This window comes from Balaenoptera musculus, chromosome 2 (genome assembly GCF_009873245.2).
Source record: "Balaenoptera musculus isolate JJ_BM4_2016_0621 chromosome 2, mBalMus1.pri.v3, whole genome shotgun sequence".
Taxonomy (NCBI): Eukaryota; Metazoa; Chordata; class Mammalia; order Artiodactyla; family Balaenopteridae; genus Balaenoptera; species Balaenoptera musculus.
In genome coordinates this window covers 67,436,962-67,446,946 of record NC_045786.1, presented here as the reverse complement: position 1 = coordinate 67,446,946, position 9,985 = coordinate 67,436,962, and the positions used below count along the sequence as shown (strand labels likewise).

Genomic DNA, 9,985 nt, shown 5'->3' with positions numbered 1-9,985 from the left:
AGGGAACTTGAGATGGGGAGATGATCCTGGATTATCCAGGTGGACCTAATGTAACCACAGGGTTCTTTACAAAGGAAAGAAGGAGGCAGGAGAGAGAGAGATTTTCTGTTGGCTTTGGAGATGGAGGAAGAGGCCACAAGGTAAGGAGTGCAAGCAGCCTCTGGAAACTGGAAAAGACAAGGACCAGATTCTCCTCTAGAGTCTCCAGAAGGACACAGCCCTACCAACCCATTTTGGACTTTTGACCTCTAGAACTGTAGAATAATTAATTTGTTGTTGGTTTAAGCCACTATGATTTAAACCACTAGATGTTTTAGTACACCTTTTATATTCAGCATCCAGATCAAGAAACAGAATGTTGCCAGCACCCCCAAAACATCAGCCATTCACAGATCACCTTCCTGATTTTTGCCTCGTCCACGTACCTTTGGCATTCTTCTTACAATTATTTACTTAACATTTTTCTTTGAATATTTACACCTCTATTTAACCGGATCTATTTGAAATGAAACTTTCTATCACTTTGTTGAAAGTTAAAAACCATTACAATGACCCATTATTTATGGTAAGTATTCTATTTGAAGGCAAGTATAAAAATAATTGTTACTAAATTCCAGCTAGACCCTCCCACCTGCTGGAGGCTCTGGACCTGAGGGCTGCTCTTTCTTTATTTAAAAGGGCAGTTAGGGACTTCCCTGGTGGTCCAGTGGTTAAGAATACATCTTGCAATGCAGGGGACACCGGATCCATCCCTGGTTGGGGAACTAAGATCCCACATGCCATGGGGCAGCTAGAGAGCCCACGTGCCGCAACGAAAGATCCCGAGTGCCGCAACTAAGACCCAACACGGCCATAAATAAATAAATAAATTTTAAAGAAGAATTCTTAAAAAAAAAAAAAAAAAGGGCAATTAGCAGAAGGATTTGAGAGGTGTTAAGGACTGACTTGCACCACGCCCAGGCTTTCACTTGTATCTGATCATAAGGATCGAAAGATAAATGAAAAAGAACTTTAGATAATGCCATTTAATGCCAAGTCTGCGTCTGCCCCTCTCACTTATGTCCCAGGCCACCAGCATTTACCCCCAACTCATGAAAAAGCAGAGGGCTCGTTTCTGACTCCTCTCAGAATGACCTGCAACTCACTAGCTGTGCAAGCCCAGATGGGTGACTTAGCCTCTCTGAGCCATAGTTTCTTCACTAGCAAAGAATGAAAACACAGCTGATTCTCATTATTCGTGGTAGTCATGGTCTGTCAAGTAGCTGGGAACACTGAATACTGAGCCATTATTCCTAGGGAAAATACAGGATTAGGTTTCTTTGAGCCTCTGGTCACATTTTTTCAATTGATCAATACCTAACCTTGTTTTATGTGTATTTCTGTTCAGATACCTTATTTAATATATATTGTTGAAAATGAACATACCTGTTTTCTCTGTAAGGCACATCACAGCCTTCATTCAGTTAGGAATACTAGAAAGCACTCAGCACTATGCTTGGGGCCATTTAAAATAGCAGATTGGGACTTCTCTGGCGGTCTAGTGGTTAAGACACGCTTCCACTTCAGGGGGCATGGGTTGGATCCCTGGCGGGAGAACCAAGATCCCTCATGCCACACCATGCGGCCAAAAAAAAAAAAAAAAGAAATCACCAACAAAAAGCACAAAATTGTGAAGAGCTCAGCAGTAAACGGACCACGGAAAGTACACGTTAACAGTGCGAGCTGAAACAGGAAGGCGGAGCATCGATCGGCTTGCTGGACTTCAGCTGGGAACGTGCACGGGGGGCCACTCTGCGCATGTCCGCCAGCGACCCTGAAGGCACAGTGAGTATTGATTGGGGGTTAAAACACATTTCATTGAGCAGGCGCGTTGGCAAATCCGGGATCCGTGAACAATGAAGATGGAGGGCAGCACCAACTTCCCTGGATCATCTCGAGTGTTAACAAGGTAATAGAGGCCTTCAGCAGCTTCCCCATGGTGGGTCTTCAACCCAGGGAGTCTTATAGCTTGTTGTTTGCTGCTAGCTGGTTCTGTGGCTTTAGTGCGTCAGACTCAGGGCGGGGAGGTACATGCTTTCAAAACGGGGGTGCTCTGAGGCCAAGTGACAGGATGTCCGGGGAAGCCCAGCACCGAGCTGGCACTCAGAGGCTTTGTTGGACCAGACTTGAATTTTCTGCAGCTCCTTTAGTTCAGCCTGAGCAGCCCATGGGTATGCCTGCTCCTGGGCCAGGGATGGTGGAGGATACCCAGGGTAAGTGCTGTGGGCTGGACCCTGAGAGCAAGGGCCTCCTTAAATTTTGCGCTCTGGACATCTCTCCCCTCAAACTGGTGCCGGCCCTGGCAGCTACCTGGACGGGTTTTCTAGAAAGGCTGGTTGAGGCCAGGTGGTGGAGGGAAGCAGGGTATAGATGCATTTTATGTTTAGGGTAGTAGGGAGCCATGGAGGTTTGCGGAGCAGGCCTGTGGTCGGGATGAAGCCGGTATTCTGAAGGCAGCTTTGAGGAGGGGGGCTGCAAACAAGGCTGGGGGCAGCCTGCCTGGTGGGTGGGACAGACTGAGAGAAGGCAGCTGCTGAGGTCTCCTGGGTCTTTCGAAGCCTCATATTTCTCCCTGTGTGGTGGCTCCCGGGAGCCCCCTGACGAGGATAGGAGCAGTGAGCACTGCGGGCACTGCTCCTCCCCCTGGGGCTTCATCTGCCAAAGCCACCAAGCGTGCAGGCCTCCCCAGTGCTTGACAACCAGTCCTGTTCGCTGAATTTTGCATTAAGAAAACTGGTCACCAACGAGCAGCAGCTGGGGAAAGTTTCACCAGCACTGCTTGGGATGTGAACCAGGCAGACCCAGAAGCGTGGGGGTGACTCCCTCCAAAGTCTCCCACTGCAGGCGTACACTGGCCTGCACACATGCATGTGTGCATAGCACCCCCGAGGGCCCATATGTAAGTGCACACCTATCAACACTGTCAGACAGATACGTAGTGTATAACACACACAAGAACGCCGTGTGCCACACCCACAGGCTGACAGGGCACAGCATAACTCAGGGCTTCGGAGTCAGATCTGCAATTTACTAGGGAGTTATTAATCTTCCCAAGCCTCAGTTTTCTCATCTGTAAAACGGGGATAATAATAGAACCTCCCTCAGATGTCTGCTGCAAGGGTCGAATGAGATCGTCCATGTACAGTGCTAAGCATGGCGGCCTCCCAAATGATAAGCACGCCATCAGTAGTAGCTGTTAGCATTTCTGTTATGACGGTGAGGACGTACACCACACAGACCAGCACCACGGACATCCTCCTCCTCAAACTCCTTAATCTCTGCCTCCTACCGTTTTATAACCTCTGCGTGGGGAAGGGCTTAACGGGAGGGCCTGTGGTTCTCTAAGCAGCTTTTGACCACTTACTTTTAAACTGAGCACAGTGGACTGTTGGTTTCTCACTTTGGAAATGGTAGATCTATCCTGTTAGGGGGGTGAGCATAAACTTCCGTTATTAAATCCTGCAGAGAGAGGGGAAAGAAGCAGGGCTGAGAGATGAAGGGGAAGACCAGAGGGGGACCCGTTTCTGGTTTCAACCTCCCTGAGGCCAGCTGCCGCTCCTTGGGCCCCTCCTAAACCACATTCATGGCCTTCCAGCAAATTCCCCTTTCTCATTAAGTAGCTTTAGTTGGATTCTGTTATGTGCAGCCAAAACCAGGCCAAGGCTGGGTGAGCGAGATGTGGCTCCTCCCTTCCCAGAGCTCAGACCAGTGCAGAGATAGGAGGCGAACAGGAAACGACCACCCTTCGGAAAGTGCTGGGACGGGGGAGGGACTCGGAGCCACGCTTGCCGGTGGGGAAGGGGTTTCTCCACGGAAATGTCCTCTGAGGTGAGGAAGGGAGGAGGAGAGGGCAGCCACAGCAGGGGGCACAGCTCATCAGACACCCGGAAGGGAGCCTGGCACGGTTTATACAGAACATCCGTATCTATGTCTTTATCCGGATCACAAACATTAACAATCCCTGCGGCTTCACCGCCCCCAATACCTCTCGCCTCCTGTGGTCGTGGTGGAAACAGTGTTATTCTCCCTTTTCTAGGGGCAGAGCTCCAGGTTCAGACAGCCCTACCTTTTCTTCCAGTAGATTCCTGGAGATACTCAGAACCTAGAACCCCAGGCTGGGGTGGTGCTGAAGCAGCTGTCTGAGGCTGTGGAGAGAAGGGGAGGACGAGGTGCCTGTGTCCTCGGCAGAGGCAATGGGGACAAGGGGACCCAGTTCAGGAGGCAACAGAAGGCTTCCTGAGCAGGGGTGGGGGGGGCGAGGGGGGTGGCAGGGCTGAGGGGAGGATTGGAGGCTGGCAGAAGGAGCTGGGACTGCAGGGCATGTTAGGGAGGCTCTGGGGAAGCCTTTCTGGGTACTGAGGGCCTCTGGTCAGAGGCAGCGCAAGGAAGGTCCTGGGGGAGATTTGACGGCCTACTGCATGTCCCCAGTGACACAGCCCAAGTTGGCGCACCTGAACCTAATTGAAAAATATTTATGTCTACATCTTGGAGACAGAGAGAGGGAGAAGGCGAGTAATTACTTCGTGCACCAGGTGCCTAGCATCTTCTCATTTCATTGTTTAAGCTGTCCTGTGAGGCAAGTATTCTTATTCTCAATTTTCAGATGAAGGAACCAAGACTCAGAGAGGTGATGCTACATGCCAAGGTCACACAAGTGGCCACAGCGCTGCCACGTTGTTGCCGAGCAAGGGCTCGTGTGCCTGAGGTGCAGGAAGCCAAACTCTGACAGCAGGGTTTGCAGCAAAGTGAGGGTTTATTTGCAGGGAGCCAAGCCAGGAGAATGGGCAGCTCATGCTCCAAAGACCCGAACTCCTCCATAGCATTCAGGCAAGGATTTTTAAACACAGGGTGAGGGGAAAGGGTCATAGGAAGCTGATCAGCTCGTGGACCTTCTTCTGATTGGTTGGTGGTGAGGCAACAGGGTGATGTTTAAGGAATCACAACCTTCTGGTTCCAACCAGTCTGGGGTCTAGTGCTTGTGGTCAGCATGTAGTCCCATCCTCCCTCCACCTGGGTGGGAGTCTTAGTTTCTATAGAACAACTCAAAGATATGCATCAGATTGTTATCTATCTGCCCTGAGGAGGCATTAGGAGGCCTGTGACTCTGTTATCCTAATAGTTAACTGCTTGAGTCTGCTCTTTGGAACTCAGGGAAGCCTAGGAGACTAAAGCCTTTTTCTACAAACAAGAAACGGGGGACATGGAGGGGTTTTTGTACCCAGGAGGGCCCCGAAGGGTCCTGCTTCGTTTCAATCCCCCCCTTTCTTTGATACTCCTCAATCCTGAGGGGAACAGGGGCGGGACAAGAAAGGGAATAAAGTTTTGGATGGAGAGGTTAATCATAAACTCAGTAGGGGAACTGGGTTTCAAAGTTATGGTAAAACCACTGCAGTCCTGCCCTCGTCTCGTCAGCAGACCTGCTGAAACGCAGCCTGTGCTGCAGAGAGGAGCATGCGCCCTGAGCAGCCAGGAGAAGCCTGTTAAATACTCACATGCCTTCCTCATGAGCTCATCACCCAGGCAACAGCCCCATAGTATTATTATTATTTATTTATTTTAATTTTAATTTTATTTTTGGCCGCGTTGGGTCTTTGTTGCTGCGCGCGGGCTTTCTCGTGTTGTGGTGAGCGGGGGCTGCTCTTCATTGCGGTGCGCGGGCGTCTCATTGCGGTGGCTTCTCTTGTTGCGGAGCACGGGCTCTAGGCACGCGGGCTTCAGTAGTTGTGGCTCGTGGGCTCAACAGTTGTGGCTCATGGGCTCTAGAGCACAGGCTCAGTAGTTGTGGCGCACGGGCTTAGTTGCTCCGCGGCACGTGGGATCTTCCCGGACCAGGGCTGGAACCCGTGTGCCCTGCGTTGGCAGGTGGATTCTTAACCACTGCGCCACCAGGGAAGGCCCCCCATAGTATTACTATCCTCATGATTCCCCACCTCCTTTCCCAGAACCTATTTACTCTTTGTTTATACATACTTCTAATAATCGGTGTGGTGGAAAGAACACAGATCAGTCAGAAGTCCTGAGGCAGGTCTGTTAGCATCTCTCTGTGTCTCTTCCCCCATCTGGAAAATTGAGATAAGAATAAGTGCCTCGGGACTGAGGTTTTCCTTCAGGTCAGAGGATCGTAAGGTCATGGTGTTCTTCATAGACCACTATGACATTCAAACATACATAATTCCATAATACAAAAGCACATTGATGGAAGAAAATATAACTATGTATCATGTCTGTAGGATAGTGTATCTTTTTTTTTTTTTAAGTATACATTGAACCTAAAATCAAGAAAATACCTCTCTTTAAATTAATTTTTTTTTTCTCTGTACACTGGGAAAGTCTCACTATATGATGTTTTAGGCAGGACACCCGGGTCCAGCTCATCCCACAAGTGCCAGTTTGAGAACCCCTGGGCTGGAGGTGGGAGACTAGTCCCTGCCTGACCAATCACCTTGCTGTGTGACTTTGGACAAGTCACTCACCTGTTCTGGGCTTTTGTTTCTCCTGGATGCAGCAAGGGCGTGAGGGTGGCCTAGAGATCATCCGAGGTCCTTTTCAGTTCCAGCCTTGAAGGATGGAATCTGTTCCTGCATCTCAGTGTCACATTCAAGATCCCATGGACCAGGGGCAGCTGTGAATCCATCTTTTCCTCTAGTTCCCCATCTGTGCATCTCTTCCTGCCCTATGGGAAACCATACATGGGAGTCTTGGGCCAAGGAAAGGCTGTTCCTTCCCCTCCAGCAGACCCCTAAACAGTGTCTGAGGGGATCCAGGCTATTAAAGTAATTTACATAGTAATTAACAAGGTTCCATTAGTGGATTCCTGGAGCCAGAGCACTCTGCTTCCATTTCCCTTTAGGGGTCCACGGTCCTGGGCTGGGACTGAGGTTTGCTGGGGTTTGGCTGGTGGAGCAGGGAGGGGAAGAATTTTCCATGCTCACGTGTCCTAGCCCCACACCCAGGGAAGAGAAGCAGTGACTGTGCGAGGGCCCCAGCTGGCTGGGTAATGAGGTCTGGGGCGAAGGGGCACCTCGTGAACACTTCAGTCCTGAAACACCAGGAAGAAAGGCAACCATGAGTCTCACAGCCATTTGTCTGTTCTGCAGCCCAGGGCCTAGTGCCTCCAAGAGCTCCTCTTTCAAGATGACACAAAATTTCTCATGTCCTTCTGGGCCTCCTGACGACAAATTGTATGTGTGGCCACAGTAAGGTGCCAAGCTTCCCTGTTATCACCCCTTTGAGCCTCTCAGCAACCCTGTGAGGCAGATGTTAACTCTTCCATTGTGGGGTTGAAGAAACCTATGCCCAGAGAGGTGAGGTAACTTGTCCAGAGTCACACAGCCTGAAATAGCAGAGCGGAACTAGAACCTGGGTCCTCCGACACAATCCGGCTCTTGCCACTTGGCCAGTGGTTTCTAAACAGCTCTGTGGAGCCCTAGGGGACTCTCAGAGTGGTTTGCCTCAGGATAAGGGATCGTCGAGAGGACTGGCAACTCCACCCATGTGTCCCCCACTTCAACCAGGGCAATTATTTACATGTTAGACGTCTAGGTGGGATTTTGTTTGGCTTCCACAGTTAGAAAAGCTTTTAAAATCACTGCACTTTTAGAAAATTGTCCCAGGAAGGGACCTGTCACAGGGCCACTTCCTTGCTCATCTCTGGCAGTGAATGGAGGCCCGTGGAGCTGTGTAATGTGGCAGAATTGGCCTTCTGAGGCTCTGGTCTGGGGTCCCAGATCACTGACCTTGGTCTCCCCATCAGGCTTCCAGCAGGTTAAGCCCGGTACCCGCTACCTGCCCAGCCTCTCCGGCTCCCTCCTTCTCCCACCAAGCCTGGCTGGCCTGCTGTTCCCCTGCCCCACCAGCAGCCTTCTCACTGCTCTGTAAGAGCTTCTCCTTGGCTCCGTTGTTTCCATGACCAACCAAGGAAAAAGACAACAAAGATGGGGAAAGGACAACGATTCTGGGGTCTCCACAAGCTTTGAATGATTTTCCTACACTTCTTCACTCAGCAAACATTTCTAGAGCTGTAAGAGCCAGCATCTGAGGATAAAAATGTCCCTGAAGGCGGAGCGACAGCCGCTGGAGGACAGCGGAGGTGGCGCGGCCCGTCCTGTCCTCGCCATGAGGCCGCAGCAGGCGCCAGTGTCCGGGAAGGTTTTCATTCAGCGAGACTACAGCAGTGGCGCCCGCTGCCACTTCCAGACCAAGTTCCCGGCGGAGCTGGAGAACCGGATTGACAGGCAACAATTTGAAGAAACACTTCGAACTCTAAATAACCTTTATGCTGAAGCAGAGAAGCTCGGGGGCCAGTCCTATCTTGAAGGCTGCCTGGCTTGTCTGACAGCGTACACCATCTTCTTGTGCATGGAAACTCGCTACTAGAAGGTTCTGAAGAAAGTCTCCAAATACATTCACGAGCAGAATGAGAAGATCTATGCTCCCCAAGGCCTCCTCCTGACAGATCCCATCGAGAGAGGACTTCGAGTTATTGAAATTACTATTTATGGAGACAGAGGCATGAGCAGTGGAAGATAAACCATAGAATTAAAGGCCCACCTCCAGCTGGGACCCTCATCTGTCCACCAGCCGACCGCAGAGTGTCCCCCACCTCCTCTCCAGGGCATCATTCCTTCGTATCTGCTGCCAGAGCCACGGTGCCATTCGCTCCAAGGACTGACTTTCTAGAATTCCACACGTGGAGTGACCTCTAGTCGCTCAGCATCCACTTTGTGTCTCCAAATTGTGGAGGACTCTGTAATCTTTTGATTAGTTTTTGAGAAAACGCAATGAAGCATATCACTTTTTTAATTCAAAGCCATTAATAAAATATGCAGTTGGTGAGCCCAACGCAGGTTATTTCTTACCTGCCACCAGTGTCAGTGGTTCTCGTCATTCCTTGGGTTTCAGCAAGTCGTAAACTAGCCAGTGCTCAGTCTTACCCCCCCCAAATTCATAAAACGCTTTTCTCCAGGATTTTGGTGAAGGGTGGGCTGTGTCTGGTTTTGCTAATGCATCTTCCAGATTTCAGAGAATTACCAGTTTTGCCATGACTCAAAGCTTAAAGATCAAGTTCTGCCGTTCAGATTCTCAAACTGAAGCTCATTGGAAAAGTAATGTATAATGTTACTTGTTTTATTATAGCAATTCCTGATGAAAGCAGTATTTAATGCAATTTCCAGGTTTTTGTTTTTTGGGTTTTTTTTTTGAGAATTCTGTTATTAACTGTATTACCTTGAACACTGGGAAGATGTGGCATGTGTTGCTTGTTCCTTATAAAAATAAGTAAGCACAATAAAGTGGGTGCTAAACCATCAAACACAAATGTCCCTGCTGTGTCCCTGAATGAGCAAGTGTTAATAAATATTTTAATTATCGTTTTGTTATAAATATAGCTTAAGAGAAAAAAATTTGATAGGAATAATACTATATATTGCTAATTTTTAACTATCCCTACTGGCAAACCTTATGATTCCTAGACTTTCCTCATATACGGTATTCAGTGCACAGAAATATTATGATTGGTTCAAGTTCAGCAAGTTAAGTGATTTCCAACTAAAACTCTCAAGTCTGGGTCACTGTTTCTAGTTCTTCTTTTTGGCTGTGTGTTCTTAGTATTGGGGCTTCCTGTGCCCTTCATCTCTGGGGTTTGAGAGCACTGTATCTGGGAGAAAGTTAGGACATATACTAGGAGAGAATGAAACGGTTAAAAGTTTTACTTTCAGAGATATTGTAGGTGCTAATACTGGATTTAACCTTTCAGATTTAATTTCTTTTATGGGTCTGTTAGTTATTCAGTAAATCCCATAGCTCTATGTAATATTTTAATTGTATGAAACTTGTTACTTTATAGCCTATAATAGTGTGTCTGTCTGCCTTTTAAACCTGTTGCAATAACTTTGCTGAAATATTAACACATTAGTAAAACTTTTCTTAGACAAACAAACAAAAAAAT

The 9,985-nt window shown here is 48.8% G+C and overlaps 1 pseudogene; it reads left to right on the top strand.

The window, feature by feature from the left end:
- The first annotated feature begins 1,893 nt into the window (after nt 1-1,893).
- LOC118890531 lies at nt 1,894-9,351 on the top strand (annotated as a pseudogene).
- The last annotated feature ends 634 nt before the right edge of the window (nt 9,352-9,985 follow it).